The following is a 12,546-nucleotide window of genomic DNA, read 5'->3' as shown; positions in this document are numbered from 1 at the left end:
CTATACTCTGCTTTGTTGTGACAGCTGTATAATGTAGAAATACAGCCCACATGGCAGGGACCATATGCACCACAATAAGGAGTAATTGTCAGTTTAAGTAAATCAGTTCAAAAAGGGACATCAATAAGAAGGTCAAAGGTCATGCATTTTGGACAAGTCTTTGATGAAGTGAACATGCTTTAGAGAGGTTCCTACAGGTGCTTACAGCTAGAATACAGACTTTGGTATTTTTTCTTTATATTATAGGAAAATGATAATGATTTGTTAGGGCTGTGGGTGAGCCACAACCCTAACAACCTAAGAACAAACCAAGCAAATACAAACCAGTAAACACTCTCCATCTTGACCCTTTACCCCCTGCTTTGGTCATAAATCTGCAGGACTGGTTGGGATCAGTGGGCCTGTGCCTTCCTAAGCTGGGGATGGTGTCCTCAGGACAAAAGCTACAACTACACTCATATTTGAGTGTGGTCATGGGGGAAAGCTGACACCAAGAAGCACTTTGGGGGAGGGGAGAGCAAAATAAGAGTCAGAAAAGTGGGGGTCGACACAAACAGAAGAGAAGGATCAGCAAGTGGTGACATGAGGACACATTCCAGTTGCTTAGAGGCCCTCATGTAGATGGCCCCCCCTGTTAGTAGAAAATAAAAATGTGGGCACGAGACTCGTCTAACTATTGTTGGTCAATATCGAATTGAAGACTGCAGTGCAGGGGCAAATGCCCAAAACTACTACATTACCACATAAAATCAAGATTAAAAGCCGACAGCATGATGCAAGCAACTGCTGAAGTCATTATGGGTTCCTGTACTGCAAAAAATGCATGTGCGCATACAAGTAGATGACAGTTGTCCCAATTTTTGGAATTTTTTGGACATTATTTGGGGCACTGGAAGTGTTCTTGTATGTGTATGCTATGGTGTTGATAACACCGAGTGCTGTAGATCCCCTAGTATAACCAGAATAAAATAATGAAAATGTGATCCAAAATCACTCCAGTATTGGTTCATCATGATAAGAAATGATGAAGATGAAGGTCATTGGGACCTTTTCACTGAGAATTGCCAAATATACTAGAAGCTTATCATACTAAAGGCATATTAACTTATTTTGGAGTCCAGGATAAATTTCCCTTTGGGACGATAAAGTATATCTTAAACAGAAAAACAGGAACCAGGAGCACTGGTGTCCCTCAAACCTCAAACCACCTGTGCTCATACAAGGGGAAAAGTTACTACAATGGCAATAACTGGCAATTAAAAATGAATGAATGAATAAATAAATAAATAAATAACATGCAAAGCAACCTGGTTCCATATTCTTCCATATTCCATATTTTTACCACACCCCTTAAGACCTGGCTTACTTTTTTTTGGCCAGTTGCTGTAAAGTTTATCTTATGTTTTCTAATCATATATTATGTCTTGAATTTTTTTTCTTTCCCTCAAGATTCACCCATTTTATTTTCCCACAGAGCGCCCAATCCTATCTGAATTCTGCAGCCAAGACGCTTCCCAGTCTCCTGCCTGTTTTCCAAAATAAATTAATTATCTTGGCCACTCAACTAATATTTGAGCTGAATGTCCTCTGGCGTGTAGTTTGGGTTCCGCCTGTTCATTTATTAAAACCACTGTGCGTTGGCTACATGGCATCTAGTCTTAGGGTTGCCATCCATGTAGCCTTTATATGGATATTTTATGACACACGACAAAACCTACACATTAAACAACACTAAATATTCTAATGGGTAGAAAAATAGAGACACGCGGGTCATTTTGCTCACATGGAAGTCAATGCGTGTCTGTGTGAGTGCCCCGCCCCCCCGCTGTGAACGTATAGGCCCGGCCCCTCCTATATAGACTTTACTACACGAACACCGTGTGCTTTCCATCAGCGCACCAGCCTCAGTCCATCCCCAATCAGCCCAGGTCCAGCGCAGTTACAGGTAAGAAGAAAACTACACATTTTAAAGTAATAGTTTGCACTGAAATAAATGGTTAATGGGCGGGGAACAGTAAAATGCAGGTGCTTACACAACTGTTTTGCAACACTTTGTGCTCAAATGAGACAGTGACTGAATTCCTGTTTCATAATGGGCATCAGCGGGACTGGGTCCGAGACATTAAAAAAAAAAAAAAAAATACAATCAAATCAAATTTTGCTTCCTGGCCGACATGTGTGCTCACATATTGGCTCATTATCTTCAATTCGGACTTTGAGAAAACTAAATTGAATGTTTTCTCATGATAAGAAGTCGCTTCTTTAAACAATCAGCCAGCCGGTATTGTGCAGCATTGGAGCGCTCAGTCTTTTTGGGCTCGCAAAGGTTAAACCAAAACTTTTTGGAAGTGTTGCCGGTAGCCGCTTCTTGTCCAAAAATATCCATCAGGTCATCATTTACCCTGAGATGACTGTTTAAGTGTAATAAAAATGTCTCATAAAAATAAAAGTGATTTATTGCCTTTATTGTTTAATGAATTTGTCTAAATTGAGCATTACACGAATGAAATTCTTAGTATATCATGCAGTTGACGTGAGCCAGCTTAGAGCGATGATTTTACTGGAGATAAATTCACTTTTTTTTTTTTTCTTAAACAAAAGGTTATCAGCTAATTTAGGATGGGAAAAGATGGCAGCAGGGCCATGAGCTACAAATTACCAGTGGGGGTTTTGAGTCAGCTGGTGGAGCTAAAAGAACAATAAATGATTAAAAGTGAGTGATAATAAATGATCAGATATTTCTTAGTGCCATTTAAATAAATTCATATCCTGTTTCATTGGGATGTACATCTTGTACCACCTGCATTAATGAGCTAAATCTATCATTTGTTGTCATTTCCATTAAAAATTCTGGGTCTTGCCATGTGGTTCTGTATGTTCATATGCATCACTATTTGAATCTTCTGTTTTCCCATATGGCCTATATGTGCCTTTTCTCCCTCCTGTGTCTTACTGCGCATGGGCTGGAGTCATCTGTACATTTTGTACCCAGCTCAGATGTTACGAGAGAATGGAGCATTGGCTGAACCAATGCCTTTGGGATGTTTTCTTTGTAGTAAATCTAGCTATTGGCATACAGTAAGCTATATGTTTATTTATTTATTTATTAAGTTTTTGTCTCCTTTAATGAAACCCGTCAGGGCCTCAAATGGCATTAAAATCCACAAATTTCAAATTCTTGGTTTTGCCGCCTGTACGGCTTGGCTCATTGTAGTCTTCAGGTTGTATTCACACTCTTTAGTCACACTTTTTTCTTTCAATTGGAGTTACTGTGACACGCAACATCAGAAGGTGGCTATTATCAGGCGGTTGTCAATGGCTCATTTTGGTGTTAATACCTAGGGCCCGCCCCGGGTTAATTCACATGGCTTCAAAGTTCTGTTAATTGCCTAAATTGCACTTTTTAAATTGCACTTTTCTTTGCGACCTCGAGTCAGCCACGTCAATGTCTTCACCGATATGGCTTAAAATGGAGAGCCTCTCTCTAATTTCAGGGTCATGCACACCTTGAAGACGTGTCGTAAATGGAAAAAAATGATGGATCGCCCCCAGTGCTTAAACCCCACATTCTTTAAACTCTTCTCAAACCCTTTAACCTTCTTGACTGCATATGTATCAGTTGCTTGGAAATGCTCACTGAAATATGGTATTGGTGGAATGAAGACCTTTGGCCTTTGTAATTGGTCGCCTACTTTTTTGTGACCTCTGTTCATTGAAACTCATTTGCAAATCCCCGAGCATGGAAGGTAGTTGGCTGTTGGGACAAATTGTTCTTCCACATCAACATGCAGCACATAAATCGAGCTTGCATGACGGAACCATGGCAACAGTCATGTGCACATGCTACAGTCATGTGTGAAGAGGAGGGTCTCAGATGGCCAGGCCAAGGCAGGATTGCACAACTCAACTGTCAGTCAGGTCAATGTTGATGATGTAATCCTGAGCTGCTATCAGGTGAATGACTAGGAAAGGAGATTTTTCACTCCAGCAGGAGTTCCTCCACAGCAGCTGCTGATGTCAGTGTGCAACACTGCTATTGTCCACAACTGAGCGCTCTCTCACAACAACAGATGCCGTGCTCTGCCTGGATGGATTGGGGGTGGGGTCGGGGTTGGGGGGTAGAAAGTGATGTGAAGGGGGAGGAGCAAAGAGAGGAAGGAAGGAGCGCTGATGGGATTTTATTGGCTGTTGGCATGGAAGGACACAGTGTACCCAATATATGTTTACAAGCCTGGTGCAGAAGTGAGTCTAATCCTGATTGACATCCTGCTTTTTTTTTTCTTTTTTGTTAACCATCTCTGTTGGAGAGATGAGGTGAATTTACTCCAGCCAAGCCCCCAGCCCATGTTTTCTCAGGCATTCTGTTCAGCCTCCTGATCTAAAAGTGAGGCTTAGGGAGGCGTTTTCCTGTACTACCAGGATGCAGTTTTCTCCAGTAATTAGAACTTGTAAAGGGCAGCCAGGATTCCTCTGCACTGAGGGAACTGAATACTCTCAGGGATGTTGTGTATTGGTGAAATCAAGAGGTGTTATAATTTGGCGTAACACATGATTTTTAGACAGCAGCTCCAGTTTCTCTAGAAAGCAGACTGTCTCAACCAGCTGAGTGTAGATTTATGTGTTGGTATAGCTCATCTCTAGGCCATTCACTGAGTATGAACACAGCAGGTATTTTTAAATGTAGCCACAAATGGGAAACACCCTATTGCCTCAGGTGAACCTGAATAGTTGAGAGGTGATTCATAGGAGTCCATGTTGAAGCATGCAGGTAATCAGATTTTTGCAGCTACTGGCCAACTTCTACAAAAGAACCGACTCAACCATCACTGAATCAGCTGAGAAATGTCACTCTGCCCTGATGCCAAAAACTGATTTGCATTAACTACAGAAAGAGATTTTTTTTTTTTTCACACATCCGCATGTTAGAACAGCTAAACTCCTCCTTACATGAGGAGGTGGAACTTCTTCAGGCTGGCCATCATAAGTCTGACAGACTCAGTTTCAACTTCTTGAAACATTTTGTCCTTTTTAATCTTATAAAAAAATACACAATAATCATCCATAACATTTTCATATAATGTTTTACAACTTTAATATCAGTCAATACTTGGACAGCCTACCTTATGAACTGGGTACATTACATTTGCTGTTCCAGTCACCTGGTGTCAGGTGTGATTCATCCTTACTAGGAACACTTGTATGGAGCACAGGTGATCATTTTTATTCACTGACAGCTGTTTATTTGAGGTAAATGGTGCTGGCGATACCCATGGCTGCACAAACAAAGATAAGAGCGACACCTACAGAAACTCAAACTTCATCACTGGAAATCTAAGGAAAAGAATGCCACAGTACTGACTGCACTTAAATGATCTCTGGGAAGTGCAGCAGTAAAATACCAAAGCACAGATCACCTACTTACTACCAAAGATGCTTCCAAAAAATAAATAAATAAATAAAAAAGAGAGATAAATAATACAACTCAGGGATTACCATGTTGAGCAGCTTTCTCCTTCCACCCCAAACGTGTCTAGTTAAGTAGCCATTTCTATATATTTTCAGATTATGCCTTCATTACTTTTTCAGTAGGTGTAGGATTAACTAAAATGTTTTGTATCATTTCTCTGATCAGATTAAATATGAGATGTTCTCTGAAACTGTATGTCTGCTGTTGACTGGCTGGCAGGCACACATTTTTACTTCATCTCCTAATTATAATGCCAATTGACTTTGCAACAATGAGCTCAGTTTGTTTTGCAGCTCTTTAAAGAAGCCCTGGTTAACGGCTAATTGGTGCGGTTTTGACTTTGAGCCGAGTCTTAAAGCCAAGCACGTTTTTCTGGCTGGTCAAGGTGTGTTTTCCCAGTTTGGTTTCCTGGTCAAAAACATCCTATGGTGTTAAAACTCAATTTCAAATTGCATGAGGTCACTCGCTGTAAGATCCATGAAGAGAAGCTGCAAGTATTTGACCAGTGAAATGGAAAATTATTATATAACGCCTAAACAAGTTATCAGAGCGATGAAATCCAAAACATGCAACTGAAAGACTAATTACCAAAGAAAAGCCTTTTGTCCCAAGCTGCAGCAGAGGAGGTTTAGATGCTTTAGGTCGGATAACAGTAATATCTGTGACATTTAATTTCTGCAACTGCATAGGATTAAAGGGACATGCCATGGCTGTTGTGTAATACAAAACATTAACATCTTCCCTTAGGCATGCGCAGTTGTGCTTATTGACCTGCTTTTTCCCCCCCTTTTATTCTTCATTACGTTGTGTAGGCTGCCTGAGCAAATTGTTTTTGACAGTTCACAAAGGGATTTTATTGTCGTGGAAGGAGTTAGGAAGGGGCGCGTTTTAGAGAGCACCCCACTGAGAGAGAAATGTGTTTGAACAGCGCTGTCTATGTGTATTTGAGAGTGGGCGTGAGTGTTGGTCAAGCCTGCAAATCTGGTTGGGCGAGAGCAGGGCTGTATAAAAGGGTGGAGCGCAGAGCACGTTCTCTCTCAGTAGTTCAAGTTCACTACTCTGGCATCTGTCGGGGGTTTTTGGCGTGGTTGGGAAGTAGTGGGTCCTGCTGGCCTCTTGAACGGGCATTTACGGGCTGTTTTACCATCAGCTTTTAACATACAAGACCGACTTTTGCGCAAGAGCAACTTTAAGAACTTGGATTACATTTTTCCCCACTTTGGTCCGTACAAAGTGATCTGATTCCAACCAGGTTGGCAGATGAATCCTTCATATATCTCTTACCTCCGTCCACACTCCTTTTCACCAACCCCTGAATTTTCATCACAGATGCAACGTTTTCATTTGTCAGATCCCAACACAAGATTTGCTTAGTGACTGCTAACACACCAGGATACTTGCTGTGGTGTTAAGAGTTCACATTTTGTAAAGACAGAGCTTTCTACTCCTCCATTTATTTATAATTGGGTTGCTGTTGAGGTGATAGCTTGCCTTTTTCCAGTTTTTTCACTGGAGGACAAAGATGATATAGTTTGTACAGTATAAATGTTAGCTCTTATCTTCTTTTTGGGCACTTTTGTTCTTAATTCTCGTTTTTTGGATGGTCAGTCATTTCTTTTGCGTTCTTCCTGGGCAATTTCTCACAAGCGTTCAGAAGCCTTCATCCTCTCATCACTTGTGTTTGAATGAAATCATCGTTTTCTGCATTGCATGACGCAGCATGAATAGAAGCACTGTTGCTCTTGTCCAGATCCAGTTCAGACAAGATAATTTAATAAAGCAGGGCGCCAAAAGAAACAATGCCAAGCAGCTTAGATTTAAAATGACTCCACATGTGAAAGTTCTGATCAGGGCAGAAATGCGGAGCGGTCTGTCCGCTCGGTGGGCACGTTGGACCGGGCTTGACTGGAGCACAGCGGCGAGGGTTTGTCAGCACCACGGCTTCAGGCTAGAAGTGTTCACTTACTCATTCAGGGATCAGATGGTTCTAGTTTATTTGCACGCAATCTGCAGTGCTCTCTTCCTCTTTTTTTATACTCTGCGTGTTGTATCCATGTGAGTGAACAGTTTCATAGTTCGACAGGCAGCGCAGGCATTTCAACAGCATAATTGCACATGTTTGGTGTTTCTGTTGTAAAACTTGATTCATGCTTTGGCTTGTCTCTCACTTCAAGAGAGGGCTAGAATAACTGGTGCTTTCTTTCTGGTGGATATTAAAGTTTTCCTGCTTTGTTGTCAGGTTCCTGGTCACATCCTTGATTATCATTTTCTGTCGGGTTACTGGTCAGATGCTGATTTCATCTCCTCGCTTCATCTCCACAGACCTTGAGAGCTGCACCAGCAGTTCCCTGTCCTTCAACCCACCACAGACCACAGAACCAGACATGATCATCAGACTGGGCAGACTGACACCTGGATACTTCCGTCTCCTCCAGGTATGTGTGTTTATCGGAAACTCTGAACGTGACAGCGAATGAACACTGCATCTGTCAATTATTTCTTAATTCGTTAAGTGGTTTCAGAGTTGCACAGATGATGGATGAGGCATTAATATTTCATGTAATTGTTTCTGGGGGAATGACTGACAGATACGTAATATTAGTGCATTAGTATGTTTTTTCTGTATCTTCCACATCCCATTTAGCAATTTGTGGAGGTAGATAGATTTTTTTTAAAAGTACTTTTTATAAATATGAACTACACTTTACCAGCGAGATGCTTCCCAATCACAAAACTCTAAAACTTATATATTAAAAAAAGCAAATTTTGCAGATCTAATATCACTTGTCATCAAAACGTTGCATTTTCTTTGGCCTCCAGTGTCTCCTCCTTAGCTTGCCGGCGATGCAGCAGCATCTCTGTCGCAGTCTGGGTCTGCCGGCCTCTTTAATGTCAACAAGCTGCCATGTTGTGCTTCCATTTTGACTCGGGGTAGATGAGCTAAAGTGATGTAGGCGTGACGGGCGATCAGGCTGCCATATTTAATGTTGTCCTCGGTAAAGACATTTAATGTCAAAATGTCGAAATAATGTCGAAACTGCTTTACGAATGGGTCTAAACTGGTAATGTAAAAAAAAAAAAAAAAAATCCACGGCTGATGGACCAAACAAATCACAGCCATTGCTCAAAATTAGCCACTTTCAGCAGATCTAATTTTGCTCCTTGCCTGGTTATAGGAATGCCAGCGCTGATGCATCACCTCTGGGAGTGTCAGTGACTCCTGTGGCCTGGAATGTAAGAATGGGATAGTAATACGAGATGAGGCGAGCTAACTTTATTTTAACTTATCAGACAGGTCCAATTCTGAGGCTTAACCACATTCTAATATGTTATTAGATTACTTATCAATTTTGAATTTATATAACATTCACTAAATAGGTGTCACTTTTTTTTCCTCTAGCCAAACCATGGCTTTAAGGTTGTGATGTGTAAAACCTTTTATGTGCAACATGCAAAATCAGCCTGACCATGCAAATGATGTTGCCTAAGTGATGAGACGGGACCATAACAAATATCAAGATCATTTTTCTCTGTTTACATTTTATAGTGTGAACTGCAACCTGTTTTACAAAAATCTATGGACTCAGAACTGCTAAAATTTCACACTCTGTTGCACTTGTGTAATACATCGTTGCTAATTAGGCTTTGCTTGGCATGTCTGTTCAGTTATTGCATAGCTTACTGCACCACAAAGAAGATGAGAACGATCCATACATTCTGCATGCACTAAATTTCGGCGCTGCTTTCAAACACGGGGCCCTACTGCGACGGGACCCGCAATCCGCTTTCATCACCAAACCAGTGATATGATTAGGGCTGACACTAATCATAATGATATCACTTCCTCTCAATTTCTTTTGTTCCTTCTGTCGCTTTCATAATCCTTACAGTATCATTAGTGACTGACCATATGCCATGCCCATTGCGCCAAAGTACTGCTGCTAATTTGAAAACAAAGGTTGTCCCGTCGTGTATCTTTCTATTGACTCAAAAGCCTAACAGACCATAGAAAAGAGACAGGGTGTTATGTAAGAATGAACGCATTGGTGCAGCAATACTATTGATCTGAGAATATTGAATGTTTGTAGTGGAGATTCTATAAATGCCATAGTCTTTGTATGGATGGATACTATATGGTTAATTTTCTATTTGAGTGTGCACACATTCAGGCACATTATTCAGCTGCATGATTAAAAAAAAAAAATCAGTGCAGTGAACAATTTTATCCTTTTCTGAGGCAACATTTCAATCTGTAAAATCATCCTCAGGTCTTATAGATGGCTTGAACTAACCCAGATTCCAATGGGGGAAAATATTTTGGAGAGGGCGGCTGTTTCAGATGCCTGAGGATAAACTGGGGACATTCCTTTCTCTTTGGCCAGGGCCTCACAGGGATCATGGGGGGCTAAACGACTGAGGTTATCTGATCAATACATGCTGTACCCAGCTCCTGTACCCAGGGGCACCGCCAGGGATTTTGGGCCCCATGAAAAGAAGTCTTATTGGGCCCTTGTATAGCCGGCCAATAGACAAACCTTTTTATTTCCGGCCTTTCGAGGGCCCCCTCCCCCATTGTGGCCCTGGGTAATCAGTCCCGCTTTTCCCCCCACTACGACGCCCCTGCCTGTACCTGCCCTTTGCTACTGTTTGCGTGCGAGGAGTTTGAGTCCTTACTGGCTATTTTGTGCACGGAACATCGTGCTCCCCTGTGGCTAAAATCTCTCCCCCTCTAAATGTTTAATCACTGTTCTTCCCTCAAGTTAGGGCACATGGCAGAGGCCTGTGGTTAAGGTCAGATGCAGAAGCTGGATTTTAAAACTTTTTAAGGAAGAAGCCTCCTGGCATGAAACAATTGCAATGTAAATGTTGGCTTGATTATATGTTTGGGCTATCAGGCTGTCGGCTGACCTCTAACCTTTGCCCTGTCGTTTTGTTTATCACCACAGAGACAAGTGGCTGGCGAGGTGCAGGCCCAGCCACAAGACCGCATGGTCAACCAGATCGCCATGATGCTGGCCATCATGGGCCTGAGCTTGTCCTACTATAGTGCCAAACAGATGACCGAGAAGGTTCAGGCTCAGCCAGCGCCCTGAAGAGTCTTCCCGCCACTCCAGTCGGCTTTGGAAAAAAAAAAAATGGATGAGCCAATGAGAAGTGAAGGACTCACCGCGAGGAAGCAGAAACATGGAGATGTCATCCAGACCAGCACTTTTCTCACCTCACAGTCGTAGTCACAATCTAAGACACTGTATTTCCTGGCATCCCTCACCCACCATGCACACAGAGGTCAGGGCTGCTGCTAGGGTTATCAAATTTTATTTTCTGTTGTTGTTGGGACCTTTTAGGACAGTTGGAAGGGATGGCGCTTGAGGCCAATGGTCTCATGGCCAGACTGTTTCTGATGGACTGGTTAGGGTGATCCAACCCAGCTGACTGTGTTCACGCTGGGGCTGCACTTTAGTTGTTGCCAGGGTACATGCTTGCAAGATGCCATCAATGTTGTTCTGGGCAATAAAAAAAAAAGGACAAAAAACCTAGACAAAAGTCAGATTCTTCTAAAGTAACTGTGAATATTGCCAAATGCTCAAAGCATGCACAAATATTGAAGAATAAAATGAACAGTAATGCCCTTTTTAAGGGGAAGGCTCTGCATTTGAGATGTACCTAGCGACAAAGTGAAGGCGGACCCAGAACGTTATCATTTTTTTTGTTTTGTTTTTGTTTTTAGTTTTTTCTTCCAGTGCGGAAACCCTGCAGAGCCTTGTGAACAGATATGTAGCTGTGTTCAACAACCAGGTCAATATTCATACATGTTAAATGTCTGTTGGGTGTCAGAGATACAGTAACCATATTTGCACAATACTGGAGAAACGTGGTATTTTATGTTTCTTTTTCTGTAGGTAATTGTTCAAATAGATCTTCCAAAGGGACTTAATACTAATCACTACCTACCTTTTTACGTTTTTCTTTTTCTGTGCGTGTGTTAAGATAGCTGATGAAGTCTTGTCAGGATCTGCGGCTGCCTTGAGAAGAGCCCTGGTTCAGAACCATGTCTGCAGTATAAACTGCATGTTGATGCAAACATTTAACTTCACTGAACATTGCATGGGTGTGCAGAGTTTTAATCTTCAAAATTCATGATACTGTCACGTTTTTAATGATAAATGAATGTATTACTTTGTTTTTGTAACGATTTAATAAAGCTGTGAACATTTTGAATGAGATGAAGTATGTCAACGATTTTTGTACTGGTTTTAGTGGTAGCCCAGAGTCCAGGACACATTATCTGTACATACCGATACATCCAATACTCTGGTTCCATGCAAAGTGAATCTATTACTACCAGGCCAGTTTCATTGTTCTTCTGTTGACAATGGAAGTGGGTGGCAAAGCTATTTCCTGTATTGGAGGATCTGCCGTGTCCACAGGCGTGTGTCATCTGCACGCAGCAGGAAGTGGTTAGGCCGGGTGCTGCACAGCTTGTCTCGCTGTAACTGGGGCGGTGATGTTCTTCTGCCAATGTGTCCTCTGAATCAATTGGCAAAAAAAAAAAAATCTAAATGGGATCGAATGGTTTTGTTCAGATGTCAGGGAGGGTTGTTCATGCTAAGAAGCTTTCCTAGATGGTGGGCTTGTGTAGAAAGTAATTTTTCACTTAGTGTGGTTTCAAATAAACAGATACCAGCAGGGACCTTCCGAGGGATTAAATTTAACGAATGGCACACTCCTCTTGCACATTTGTCTGATGGCTTGGATGATGGGGTGAATTGGGAAAGGTATGAGGATGGTTTAACAGATTAGGGAATATTGCAGCTTGTTTGCTTGTGGGTTAATCTCACTGCTAAGTGAGGAGCGAGTGTCTCTGAGGATGTCAACTAATGGATGTTAAGAGTTTGAATAGATTCAGAGTGTTGTATGTGCTGGTTTATGGATGTAGATTTTATTGTATCTTTGTAAGACTAGACAAATCAGTAACATCTTTGCACTTGGCATGTTGGTCAGACGAAACTGGGCACTTGATGTTGTGGTATTTACTTTGAGTTTTCCCCTTTTGAGCAAAGTGATCATCAGGATATCAC

At 41.7% G+C, this 12,546-nt stretch overlaps 1 long non-coding RNA gene across 1 annotated transcript; it reads left to right on the top strand.

Annotated features, from left to right (window-relative positions):
- Positions 1-1,789: 1,789 nt before the first annotated feature.
- Positions 1,790-11,691, top strand: LOC115373412 (uncharacterized). Its single transcript, XR_003929535.1, has 3 exons — positions 1,790-1,945; positions 7,790-7,902; positions 10,414-11,691. It is a non-coding gene; the product is annotated as an uncharacterized LOC115373412 (long non-coding RNA).
- The last annotated feature ends 855 nt before the right edge of the window (positions 11,692-12,546 follow it).

Source organism: Myripristis murdjan, chromosome 16 (genome assembly GCF_902150065.1).
Source record: "Myripristis murdjan chromosome 16, fMyrMur1.1, whole genome shotgun sequence".
NCBI classification, from domain to species: Eukaryota; Metazoa; Chordata; class Actinopteri; order Holocentriformes; family Holocentridae; genus Myripristis; species Myripristis murdjan.
The sequence above is the reverse complement of the archived record's forward strand: the minus strand, read 5'-3'. Positions and strand labels throughout refer to the sequence as shown.